The sequence below is a fragment of the Mytilus galloprovincialis genome, chromosome 10, assembly GCF_965363235.1.
Source record: "Mytilus galloprovincialis chromosome 10, xbMytGall1.hap1.1, whole genome shotgun sequence".
NCBI classification, from domain to species: domain Eukaryota; kingdom Metazoa; phylum Mollusca; class Bivalvia; order Mytilida; family Mytilidae; genus Mytilus; species Mytilus galloprovincialis.
The window spans coordinates 88,481,166-88,495,264 of NC_134847.1; positions in this window are offsets into that span (position 1 = coordinate 88,481,166).

Consider the following 14,099-nt stretch of genomic DNA (forward strand, 5'->3'; position numbering starts at 1 on the left):
CACTATCCGCTAACGTTATTGGGTCTTATCGTTTTCTCCGTTTTTTCAAAAATACCGGCGAGTTTATCGGCTGAGCACAACTTTAGTGTTGTTAGTGAGTTGCCCTGGCAGTATGCTAACTTTCTGCAGCTATTTTTTGGGGGTCGCATGCATAGTTTGTCCACAATTCATTAAAAGGAAGTGACCTTCAAGACCGTCATAGATTCCCGGGAGTGTGCTAAATGCCGAGAGTTGTTACAACAAAGCATACATCTACTGTTATGCATTTGTTGCCCTGTTCCTGTGCTACAAGTCGATATCATTTTTTTATAGGTGGCCTAAATATTGTGGCCGCAACGTCTGTCAATCTAAGGTGTGCACGTTTACGATTACGTTAACAAAATGACACTATCCGCTAACGTTATTGGGTCTTATCGTTTTCTCCGTTTTTTCAAAAATACCGGCGAGTTTATCGGCTGAGCACAACTTTAGTGTTGTTAGTGAGTTGCCCTGGCAGTATGCTAACTTTCTGCAGCTATTTTTTGGGGGTCGCATGCATAGTTTGTCCACAATTCATTAAAAGGAAGTGACCTTAAAGACCGTCATAGATTCCCGGGAGTGTGCTAAATGCCGAAAGTTGTTACAACAAAGCATACATCTACTGTTATGCATTTGTTGCCCTGTTCCTGTGCTACAAGTCGATATCATTTTTTTATAGGTGGCCTAAATATTGTGGCCGCAACGTCTGTCAATCTAAGGTGTGCACGTTTACGATTACGTTAACAAAATGACACTATCCGCTAACGTTATTGGGTCTTATCGTTTTCTCCGTTTTTTCAAAAATACCGGCGAGTTTATCGGCTGAGCACAACTTTAGTGTTGTTAGTGAGTTGCCCTGGCAGTATGCTAACTTTCTGCAGCTATTTTTTGGGGGTCGCATGCATAGTTTGTCCACAATTCATTAAAAGGAAGTGACCTTCAAGACCGTCATAGATTCCCGGGAGTGTGCTAAATGCCGAAAGTTGTTACAACAAAGCATACATCTACTGTTATGCATTTGTTGCCCTGTTCCTGTGCTACAAGTCGATATCATTTTTTTATAGGTGGCCTAAATATTGTGGCCGCAACGTCTGTCAATCTAAGGTGTGCACGTTTACGATTACGTTAACAAAATGACACTATCCGCTAACGTTATTGGGTCTTATCGTTTTCTCCGTTTTTTCAAAAATACCGGCGAGTTTATCGGCTGAGCACAACTTTAGTGTTGTTAGTGAGTTGCCCTGGCAGTATGCTAACTTTCTGCAGCTATTTTTTGGGGGTCGCATGCATAGTTTGTCCACAATTCATTAAAAGGAAGTGACCTTCAAGACCGTCATAGATTCCCGGGAGTGTGCTAAATGCCGAAAGTTGTTACAACAAAGCATACATCTACTGTTATGCATTTGTTGCCCTGTTCCTGTGCTACAAGTCGATATCATTTTTTTATAGGTGGCCTAAATATTGTGGCCGCAACGTCTGTCAATCTAAGGTGTGCACGTTTACGATTACGTTAACAAAATGACACTATCCGCTAACGTTATTGGGTCTTATCGTTTTCTCCGTTTTTTCAAAAATACCGGCGAGTTTATCGGCTGAGCACAACTTTAGTGTTGTTAGTGAGTTGCCCTGGCAGTATGCTAACTTTCTGCAGCTATTTTTTGGGGGTCGCATGCATAGTTTGTCCACAATTCATTAAAAGGAAGTGACCTTCAAGACCGTCATAGATTCCCGGGAGTGTGCTAAATGCCGAAAGTTGTTACAACAAAGCATACATCTACTGTTATGCATTTGTTGCCCTGTTCCTGTGCTACAAGTCGATATCATTTTTTTATAGGTGGCCTAAATATTGTGGCCGCAACGTCTGTCAATCTAAGGTGTGCACGTTTACGATTACGTTAACAAAATGACACTATCCGCTAACGTTATTGGGTCTTATCGTTTTCTCCGTTTTTTCAAAAATACCGGCGAGTTTATCGGCTGAGCACAACTTTAGTGTTGTTAGTGAGTTGCCCTGGCAGTATGCTAACTTTCTGCAGCTATTTTTTGGGGGTCGCATGCATAGTTTGTCCACAATTCATTAAAAGGAAGTGACCTTTAAGACCGTCATAGATTCCCGGGAGTGTGCTAAATGCCGAAAGTTGTTACAACAAAGCATACATCTACTGTTATGCATTTGTTGCCCTGTTCCTGTGCTACAAGTCGATATCATTTTTTTATAGGTGGCCTAAATATTGTGGCCGCAACGTCTGTCAATCTAAGGTGTGCACGTTTACGATTACGTTAACAAAATGACACTATCCGCTAACGTTATTGGGTCTTATCGTTTTCTCCGTTTTTTCAAAAATACCGGCGAGTTTATCGGCTGAGCACAACTTTAGTGTTGTTAGTGAGTTGCCCTGGCAGTATGCTAACTTTCTGCAGCTATTTTTTGGGGGTCGCATGCATAGTTTGTCCACAATTCATTAAAAGGAAGTGACCTTCAAGACCGTCATAGATTCCCGGGAGTGTGCTAAATGCCGAAAGTTGTTACAACAAAGCATACATCTACTGTTATGCATTTGTTGCCCTGTTCCTGTGCTACAAGTCGATATCATTTTTTTATAGGTGGCCTAAATATTGTGGCCGCAACGTCTGTCAATCTAAGGTGTGCACGTTTACGATTACGTTAACAAAATGACACTATCCGCTAACGTTATTGGGTCTTATCGTTTTCTCCGTTTTTTCAAAAATACCGGCGAGTTTATCGGCTGAGCACAACTTTAGTGTTGTTAGTGAGTTGCCCTGGCAGTATGCTAACTTTCTGCAGCTATTTTTTGGGGGTCGCATGCATAGTTTGTCCACAATTCATTAAAAGGAAGTGACCTTCAAGACCGTCATAGATTCCCGGGAGTGTGCTAAATGCCGAAAGTTGTTACAACAAAGCATACATCTACTGTTATGCATTTGTTGCCCTGTTCCTGTGCTACAAGTCGATATCATTTTTTTATAGGTGGCCTAAATATTGTGGCCGCAACGTCTGTCAATCTAAGGTGTGCACGTTTACGATTACGTTAACAAAATGACACTATCCGCTAACGTTATTGGGTCTTATCGTTTTCTCCGTTTTTTCAAAAATACCGGCGAGTTTATCGGCTGAGCACAACTTTAGTGTTGTTAGTGAGTTGCCCTGGCAGTATGCTAACTTTCTGCAGCTATTTTTTGGGGGTCGCATGCATAGTTTGTCCACAATTCATTAAAAGGAAGTGACCTTCAAGACCGTCATAGATTCCCGGGAGTGTGCTAAATGCCGAGAGTTGTTACAACAAAGCATACATCTACTGTTATGCATTTGTTGCCCTGTTCCTGTGCTACAAGTCGATATCATTTTTTTATAGGTGGCCTAAATATTGTGGCCGCAACGTCTGTCAATCTAAGGTGTGCACGTTTACGATTACGTTAACAAAATGACACTATCCGCTAACGTTATTGGGTCTTATCGTTTTCTCCGTTTTTTCAAAAATACCGGCGAGTTTATCGGCTGAGCACAACTTTAGTGTTGTTAGTGAGTTGCCCTGGCAGTATGCTAACTTTCTGCAGCTATTTTTTGGGGGTCGCATGCATAGTTTGTCCACAATTCATTAAAAGGAAGTGACCTTCAAGACCGTCATAGATTCCCGGGAGTGTGCTAAATGCCGAGAGTTGTTACAACAAAGCATACATCTACTGTTATGCATTTGTTGCCCTGTTCCTGTGCTACAAGTCGATATCATTTTTTTATAGGTGGCCTAAATATTGTGGCCGCAACGTCTGTCAATCTAAGGTGTGCACGTTTACGATTACGTTAACAAAATGACACTATCCGCTAACGTTATTGGGTCTTATCGTTTTCTCCGTTTTTTCAAAAATACCGGCGAGTTTATCGGCTGAGCACAACTTTAGTGTTGTTAGTGAGTTGCCCTGGCAGTATGCTAACTTTCTGCAGCTATTTTTTGGGGGTCGCATGCATAGTTTGTCCACAATTCATTAAAAGGAAGTGACCTTCAAGACCGTCATAGATTCCCGGGAGTGTGCTAAATGCCGAAAGTTGTTACAACAAAGCATACATCTACTGTTATGCATTTGTTGCCCTGTTCCTGTGCTACAAGTCGATATCATTTTTTTATAGGTGGCCTAAATATTGTGGCCGCAACGTCTGTCAATCTAAGGTGTGCACGTTTACGATTACGTTAACAAAATGACACTATCCGCTAACGTTATTGGGTCTTATCGTTTTCTCCGTTTTTTCAAAAATACCGGCGAGTTTATCGGCTGAGCACAACTTTAGTGTTGTTAGTGAGTTGCCCTGGCAGTATGCTAACTTTCTGCAGCTATTTTTTGGGGGTCGCATGCATAGTTTGTCCACAATTCATTAAAAGGAAGTGACCTTCAAGACCGTCATAGATTCCCGGGAGTGTGCTAAATGCCGAAAGTTGTTACAACAAAGCATACATCTACTGTTATGCATTTGTTGCCCTGTTCCTGTGCTACAAGTCGATATCATTTTTTTATAGGTGGCCTAAATATTGTGGCCGCAACGTCTGTCAATCTAAGGTGTGCACGTTTACGATTACGTTAACAAAATGACACTATCCGCTAACGTTATTGGGTCTTATCGTTTTCTCCGTTTTTTCAAAAATACCGGCGAGTTTATCGGCTGAGCACAACTTTAGTGTTGTTAGTGAGTTGCCCTGGCAGTATGCTAACTTTCTGCAGCTATTTTTTGGGGGTCGCATGCATAGTTTGTCCACAATTCATTAAAAGGAAGTGACCTTCAAGACCGTCATAGATTCCCGGGAGTGTGCTAAATGCCGAAAGTTGTTACAACAAAGCATACATCTACTGTTATGCATTTGTTGCCCTGTTCCTGTGCTACAAGTCGATATCATTTTTTTATAGGTGGCCTAAATATTGTGGCCGCAACGTCTGTCAATCTAAGGTGTGCACGTTTACGATTACGTTAACAAAATGACACTATCCGCTAACGTTATTGGGTCTTATCGTTTTCTCCGTTTTTTCAAAAATACCGGCGAGTTTATCGGCTGAGCACAACTTTAGTGTTGTTAGTGAGTTGCCCTGGCAGTATGCTAACTTTCTGCAGCTATTTTTTGGGGGTCGCATGCATAGTTTGTCCACAATTCATTAAAAGGAAGTGACCTTCAAGACCGTCATAGATTCCCGGGAGTGTGCTAAATGCCGAAAGTTGTTACAACAAAGCATACATCTACTGTTATGCATTTGTTGCCCTGTTCCTGTGCTACAAGTCGATATCATTTTTTTATAGGTGGCCTAAATATTGTGGCCGCAACGTCTGTCAATCTAAGGTGTGCACGTTTACGATTACGTTAACAAAATGACACTATCCGCTAACGTTATTGGGTCTTATCGTTTTCTCCGTTTTTTCAAAAATACCGGCGAGTTTATCGGCTGAGCACAACTTTAGTGTTGTTAGTGAGTTGCCCTGGCAGTATGCTAACTTTCTGCAGCTATTTTTTGGGGGTCGCATGCATAGTTTGTCCACAATTCATTAAAAGGAAGTGACCTTCAAGACCGTCATAGATTCCCGGGAGTGTGCTAAATGCCGAAAGTTGTTACAACAAAGCATACATCTACTGTTATGCATTTGTTGCCCTGTTCCTGTGCTACAAGTCGATATCATTTTTTTATAGGTGGCCTAAATATTGTGGCCGCAACGTCTGTCAATCTAAGGTGTGCACGTTTACGATTACGTTAACAAAATGACACTATCCGCTAACGTTATTGGGTCTTATCGTTTTCTCCGTTTTTTCAAAAATACCGGCGAGTTTATCGGCTGAGCACAACTTTAGTGTTGTTAGTGAGTTGCCCTGGCAGTATGCTAACTTTCTGCAGCTATTTTTTGGGGGTCGCATGCATAGTTTGTCCACAATTCATTAAAAGGAAGTGACCTTCAAGACCGTCATAGATTCCCGGGAGTGTGCTAAATGCCGAAAGTTGTTACAACAAAGCATACATCTACTGTTATGCATTTGTTGCCCTGTTCCTGTGCTACAAGTCGATATCATTTTTTTATAGGTGGCCTAAATATTGTGGCCGCAACGTCTGTCAATCTAAGGTGTGCACGTTTACGATTACGTTAACAAAATGACACTATCCGCTAACGTTATTGGGTCTTATCGTTTTCTCCGTTTTTTCAAAAATACCGGCGAGTTTATCGGCTGAGCACAACTTTAGTGTTGTTAGTGAGTTGCCCTGGCAGTATGCTAACTTTCTGCAGCTATTTTTTGGGGGTCGCATGCATAGTTTGTCCACAATTCATTAAAAGGAAGTGACCTTCAAGACCGTCATAGATTCCCGGGAGTGTGCTAAATGCCGAAAGTTGTTACAACAAAGCATACATCTACTGTTATGCATTTGTTGCCCTGTTCCTGTGCTACAAGTCGATATCATTTTTTTATAGGTGGCCTAAATATTGTGGCCGCAACGTCTGTCAATCTAAGGTGTGCACGTTTACGATTACGTTAACAAAATGACACTATCCGCTAACGTTATTGGGTCTTATCGTTTTCTCCGTTTTTTCAAAAATACCGGCGAGTTTATCGGCTGAGCACAACTTTAGTGTTGTTAGTGAGTTGCCCTGGCAGTATGCTAACTTTCTGCAGCTATTTTTTGGGGGTCGCATGCATAGTTTGTCCACAATTCATTAAAAGGAAGTGACCTTCAAGACCGTCATAGATTCCCGGGAGTGTGCTAAATGCCGAAAGTTGTTACAACAAAGCATACATCTACTGTTATGCATTTGTTGCCCTGTTCCTGTGCTACAAGTCGATATCATTTTTTTATAGGTGGCCTAAATATTGTGGCCGCAACGTCTGTCAATCTAAGGTGTGCACGTTTACGATTACGTTAACAAAATGACACTATCCGCTAACGTTATTGGGTCTTATCGTTTTCTCCGTTTTTTCAAAAATACCGGCGAGTTTATCGGCTGAGCACAACTTTAGTGTTGTTAGTGAGTTGCCCTGGCAGTATGCTAACTTTCTGCAGCTATTTTTTGGGGGTCGCATGCATAGTTTGTCCACAATTCATTAAAAGGAAGTGACCTTCAAGACCGTCATAGATTCCCGGGAGTGTGCTAAATGCCGAAAGTTGTTACAACAAAGCATACATCTACTGTTATGCATTTGTTGCCCTGTTCCTGTGCTACAAGTCGATATCATTTTTTTATAGGTGGCCTAAATATTGTGGCCGCAACGTCTGTCAATCTAAGGTGTGCACGTTTACGATTACGTTAACAAAATGACACTATCCGCTAACGTTATTGGGTCTTATCGTTTTCTCCGTTTTTTCAAAAATACCGGCGAGTTTATCGGCTGAGCACAACTTTAGTGTTGTTAGTGAGTTGCCCTGGCAGTATGCTAACTTTCTGCAGCTATTTTTTGGGGGTCGCATGCATAGTTTGTCCACAATTCATTAAAAGGAAGTGACCTTCAAGACCGTCATAGATTCCCGGGAGTGTGCTAAATGCCGAAAGTTGTTACAACAAAGCATACATCTACTGTTATGCATTTGTTGCCCTGTTCCTGTGCTACAAGTCGATATCATTTTTTTATAGGTGGCCTAAATATTGTGGCCGCAACGTCTGTCAATCTAAGGTGTGCACGTTTACGATTACGTTAACAAAATGACACTATCCGCTAACGTTATTGGGTCTTATCGTTTTCTCCGTTTTTTCAAAAATACCGGCGAGTTTATCGGCTGAGCACAACTTTAGTGTTGTTAGTGAGTTGCCCTGGCAGTATGCTAACTTTCTGCAGCTATTTTTTGGGGGTCGCATGCATAGTTTGTCCACAATTCATTAAAAGGAAGTGACCTTCAAGACCGTCATAGATTCCCGGGAGTGTGCTAAATGCCGAAAGTTGTTACAACAAAGCATACATCTACTGTTATGCATTTGTTGCCCTGTTCCTGTGCTACAAGTCGATATCATTTTTTTATAGGTGGCCTAAATATTGTGGCCGCAACGTCTGTCAATCTAAGGTGTGCACGTTTACGATTACGTTAACAAAATGACACTATCCGCTAACGTTATTGGGTCTTATCGTTTTCTCCGTTTTTTCAAAAATACCGGCGAGTTTATCGGCTGAGCACAACTTTAGTGTTGTTAGTGAGTTGCCCTGGCAGTATGCTAACTTTCTGCAGCTATTTGTTGGGGGTCGCATGCATAGTTTGTCCACAATTCATTAAAAGGAAGTGACCTTCAAGACCGTCATAGATTCCCGGGAGTGTGCTAAATGCCGAAAGTTGTTACAACAAAGCATACATCTACTGTTATGCATTTGTTGCCCTGTTCCTGTGCTACAAGTCGATATCATTTTTTTATAGGTGGCCTAAATATTGTGGCCGCAACGTCTGTCAATCTAAGGTGTGCACGTTTACGATTACGTTAACAAAATGACACTATCCGCTAACGTTATTGGGTCTTATCGTTTTCTCCGTTTTTTCAAAAATACCGGCGAGTTTATCGGCTGAGCACAACTTTAGTGTTGTTAGTGAGTTGCCCTGGCAGTATGCTAACTTTCTGCAGCTATTTTTTGGGGGTCGCATGCATAGTTTGTCCACAATTCATTAAAAGGAAGTGACCTTCAAGACCGTCATAGATTCCCGGGAGTGTGCTAAATGCCGAAAGTTGTTACAACAAAGCATACATCTACTGTTATGCATTTGTTGCCCTGTTCCTGTGCTACAAGTCGATATCATTTTTTTATAGGTGGCCTAAATATTGTGGCCGCAACGTCTGTCAATCTAAGGTGTGCACGTTTACGATTACGTTAACAAAATGACACTATCCGCTAACGTTATTGGGTCTTATCGTTTTCTCCGTTTTTTCAAAAATACCGGCGAGTTTATCGGCTGAGCACAACTTTAGTGTTGTTAGTGAGTTGCCCTGGCAGTATGCTAACTTTCTGCAGCTATTTGTTGGGGGTCGCATGCATAGTTTGTCCACAATTCATTAAAAGGAAGTGACCTTCAAGACCGTCATAGATTCCCGGGAGTGTGCTAAATGCCGAAAGTTGTTACAACAAAGCATACATCTACTGTTATGCATTTGTTGCCCTGTTCCTGTGCTACAAGTCGATATCATTTTTTTATAGGTGGCCTAAATATTGTGGCCGCAACGTCTGTCAATCTAAGGTGTGCACGTTTACGATTACGTTAACAAAATGACACTATCCGCTAACGTTATTGGGTCTTATCGTTTTCTCCGTTTTTTCAAAAATACCGGCGAGTTTATCGGCTGAGCACAACTTTAGTGTTGTTAGTGAGTTGCCCTGGCAGTATGCTAACTTTCTGCAGCTATTTTTTGGGGGTCGCATGCATAGTTTGTCCACAATTCATTAAAAGGAAGTGACCTTCAAGACCGTCATAGATTCCCGGGAGTGTGCTAAATGCCGAAAGTTGTTACAACAAAGCATACATCTACTGTTATGCATTTGTTGCCCTGTTCCTGTGCTACAAGTCGATATCATTTTTTTATAGGTGGCCTAAATATTGTGGCCGCAACGTCTGTCAATCTAAGGTGTGCACGTTTACGATTACGTTAACAAAATGACACTATCCGCTAACGTTATTGGGTCTTATCGTTTTCTCCGTTTTTTCAAAAATACCGGCGAGTTTATCGGCTGAGCACAACTTTAGTGTTGTTAGTGAGTTGCCCTGGCAGTATGCTAACTTTCTGCAGCTATTTTTTGGGGGTCGCATGCATAGTTTGTCCACAATTCATTAAAAGGAAGTGACCTTCAAGACCGTCATAGATTCCCGGGAGTGTGCTAAATGCCGAAAGTTGTTACAACAAAGCATACATCTACTGTTATGCATTTGTTGCCCTGTTCCTGTGCTACAAGTCGATATCATTTTTTTATAGGTGGCCTAAATATTGTGGCCGCAACGTCTGTCAATCTAAGGTGTGCACGTTTACGATTACGTTAACAAAATGACACTATCCGCTAACGTTATTGGGTCTTATCGTTTTCTCCGTTTTTTCAAAAATACCGGCGAGTTTATCGGCTGAGCACAACTTTAGTGTTGTTAGTGAGTTGCCCTGGCAGTATGCTAACTTTCTGCAGCTATTTGTTGGGGGTCGCATGCATAGTTTGTCCACAATTCATTAAAAGGAAGTGACCTTCAAGACCGTCATAGATTCCCGGGAGTGTGCTAAATGCCGAAAGTTGTTACAACAAAGCATACATCTACTGTTATGCATTTGTTGCCCTGTTCCTGTGCTACAAGTCGATATCATTTTTTTATAGGTGGCCTAAATATTGTGGCCGCAACGTCTGTCAATCTAAGGTGTGCACGTTTACGATTACGTTAACAAAATGACACTATCCGCTAACGTTATTGGGTCTTATCGTTTTCTCCGTTTTTTCAAAAATACCGGCGAGTTTATCGGCTGAGCACAACTTTAGTGTTGTTAGTGAGTTGCCCTGGCAGTATGCTAACTTTCTGCAGCTATTTTTTGGGGGTCGCATGCATAGTTTGTCCACAATTCATTAAAAGGAAGTGACCTTCAAGACCGTCATAGATTCCCGGGAGTGTGCTAAATGCCGAAAGTTGTTACAACAAAGCATACATCTACTGTTATGCATTTGTTGCCCTGTTCCTGTGCTACAAGTCGATATCATTTTTTTATAGGTGGCCTAAATATTGTGGCCGCAACGTCTGTCAATCTAAGGTGTGCACGTTTACGATTACGTTAACAAAATGACACTATCCGCTAACGTTATTGGGTCTTATCGTTTTCTCCGTTTTTTCAAAAATACCGGCGAGTTTATCGGCTGAGCACAACTTTAGTGTTGTTAGTGAGTTGCCCTGGCAGTATGCTAACTTTCTGCAGCTATTTTTTGGGGGTCGCATGCATAGTTTGTCCACAATTCATTAAAAGGAAGTGACCTTCAAGACCGTCATAGATTCCCGGGAGTGTGCTAAATGCCGAAAGTTGTTACAACAAAGCATACATCTACTGTTATGCATTTGTTGCCCTGTTCCTGTGCTACAAGTCGATATCATTTTTTTATAGGTGGCCTAAATATTGTGGCCGCAACGTCTGTCAATCTAAGGTGTGCACGTTTACGATTACGTTAACAAAATGACACTATCCGCTAACGTTATTGGGTCTTATCGTTTTCTCCGTTTTTTCAAAAATACCGGCGAGTTTATCGGCTGAGCACAACTTTAGTGTTGTTAGTGAGTTGCCCTGGCAGTATGCTAACTTTCTGCAGCTATTTTTTGGGGGTCGCATGCATAGTTTGTCCACAATTCATTAAAAGGAAGTGACCTTCAAGACCGTCATAGATTCCCGGGAGTGTGCTAAATGCCGAAAGTTGTTACAACAAAGCATACATCTACTGTTATGCATTTGTTGCCCTGTTCCTGTGCTACAAGTCGATATCATTTTTTTATAGGTGGCCTAAATATTGTGGCCGCAACGTCTGTCAATCTAAGGTGTGCACGTTTACGATTACGTTAACAAAATGACACTATCCGCTAACGTTATTGGGTCTTATCGTTTTCTCCGTTTTTTCAAAAATACCGGCGAGTTTATCGGCTGAGCACAACTTTAGTGTTGTTAGTGAGTTGCCCTGGCAGTATGCTAACTTTCTGCAGCTATTTTTTGGGGGTCGCATGCATAGTTTGTCCACAATTCATTAAAAGGAAGTGACCTTCAAGACCGTCATAGATTCCCGGGAGTGTGCTAAATGCCGAAAGTTGTTACAACAAAGCATACATCTACTGTTATGCATTTGTTGCCCTGTTCCTGTGCTACAAGTCGATATCATTTTTTTATAGGTGGCCTAAATATTGTGGCCGCAACGTCTGTCAATCTAAGGTGTGCACGTTTACGATTACGTTAACAAAATGACACTATCCGCTAACGTTATTGGGTCTTATCGTTTTCTCCGTTTTTTCAAAAATACCGGCGAGTTTATCGGCTGAGCACAACTTTAGTGTTGTTAGTGAGTTGCCCTGGCAGTATGCTAACTTTCTGCAGCTATTTTTTGGGGGTCGCATGCATAGTTTGTCCACAATTCATTAAAAGGAAGTGACCTTCAAGACCGTCATAGATTCCCGGGAGTGTGCTAAATGCCGAAAGTTGTTACAACAAAGCATACATCTACTGTTATGCATTTGTTGCCCTGTTCCTGTGCTACAAGTCGATATCATTTTTTTATAGGTGGCCTAAATATTGTGGCCGCAACGTCTGTCAATCTAAGGTGTGCACGTTTACGATTACGTTAACAAAATGACACTATCCATCTTTTTTTTTTTTTTTTTTTTTTCCAAGTAAATATCTTTTATTACAAATCTGCTGTTTTAACAATTTACTCGGATTACACCGTTAGCCCGAGTATCCCTGTAATTAGTTACTGAATTTCCAGGGAAAAGTTCAGTAAAGTATACTAAAGTATAAAAGTGTTAATTATATTATAACATATACATTCTTTTAAATACAGTGTATACATATTAAGAATGAAATTTCATAGTATAAATCACGTGTTTACGGAACATCAATTTGCCTTCCGAATTTGTATTCATTTTCCCATTTTTATAATCTTTGACCCAGTTATTTGTACTTGACCTTTTGTGCTGGATTAGTTTCAAATCATTGTCCGATAGCTAGTGCAAAAGTAAGCACACGTTTGTTGTGAAAATAAATTGTTGGATTAGATAAAACTTGTTTGGTAAGGGTTTTATACTACTGGTTAACAATTTTGTCATAAAAACAAAATAAATGTATCTAAAGTGAAAAAGATAAAATGTTTCTGGAAATATAATAGAAAGAATAAAGGTTTTATACCAACATACACACAATTGCTTGATGATATTTGGTGTAAAACAAATCAGTGTTGAATTATAATCATTTTAGTTTTTAAATAGTATAATAAATAAAGTGTCTTGTTTAGTTTGTCTATACATACAAAAAATGAAAAACCAACAACTACAACATACATGTATAATATAAAGTCTAGCATAGCTATTCATTTTCACACAAAATACATGTACAATATAACGTCCAGCATAGCTTTTAATTTTCACACCACACAATGGTATACATTTCAATTACATATATTTTTGAATATTTTTTAGCATCTTACTTATTGTTTTATTTCTATACTCCATCGGATAATATCTTTATTTATATTCTTGTTTAAATATTTCATCAACATTAACTTGATTTATCTTATTATTTGAGATACAATTGCATTTATGTATAGTGAATAAGATGACTGTCAAGAGATAATTAATATCATTTAATGAGTCCTCTTCTATTTTATATCCTACTACTAAGTGTTTTAAAGTAACTATATGCTCACCAATATGAAGCTTATTTAATAGAATACAAATTTTATTCCAAAAAACCTTAAAATAAGTACATTCCATGAATTTGTATTGATAAGTATCTGGTACCCCATACACGGAACACAAATTGGTGTTCTTAATTTTCCATGTGAAAAGATGTGAACCTACAGGTAATATATAATGTAATAATTTCCATCGAACCATTTTTAATTTATTGTCTTCTAAATAATTAAAAATAAAATTTAATGTGTATTTAATTTTTGGTTGAATTTTATCTCTTTTTAGTTCTTTCCGCCATTTTGTAAACCCTATAGGAATATCTTTACTTACATTTGATAGGATTACATAAATATCTTTATTATTAATTGTTTGTAAATCATATATAATTGCGCCTTGTTTTAAAAATAGTTGTTTTTTACACTTAACAATAGTTTTTGATGAGTTCTGTTTTTGTAATATATCTTTCCAATGATTTGGTATACTCTTTCTTATTTGTAATATTTCTGCAATCCAATTTCTTTTACATTTTAACTTAATAAGTATTTTTTCTTTTGATATTCTACCTTTGTCATCAATTATGTCATTTACATAGATTATGTTGTCTTTTATCCAATGATTAAAAACTTAACTGTGCCCATTAACCTTTATGTATTTGTTACCCCATATAATTTGTTGTCTAATGGTTCTAAAGTTTTCTGGTTTATTAGTGTGACCACCGCCATATT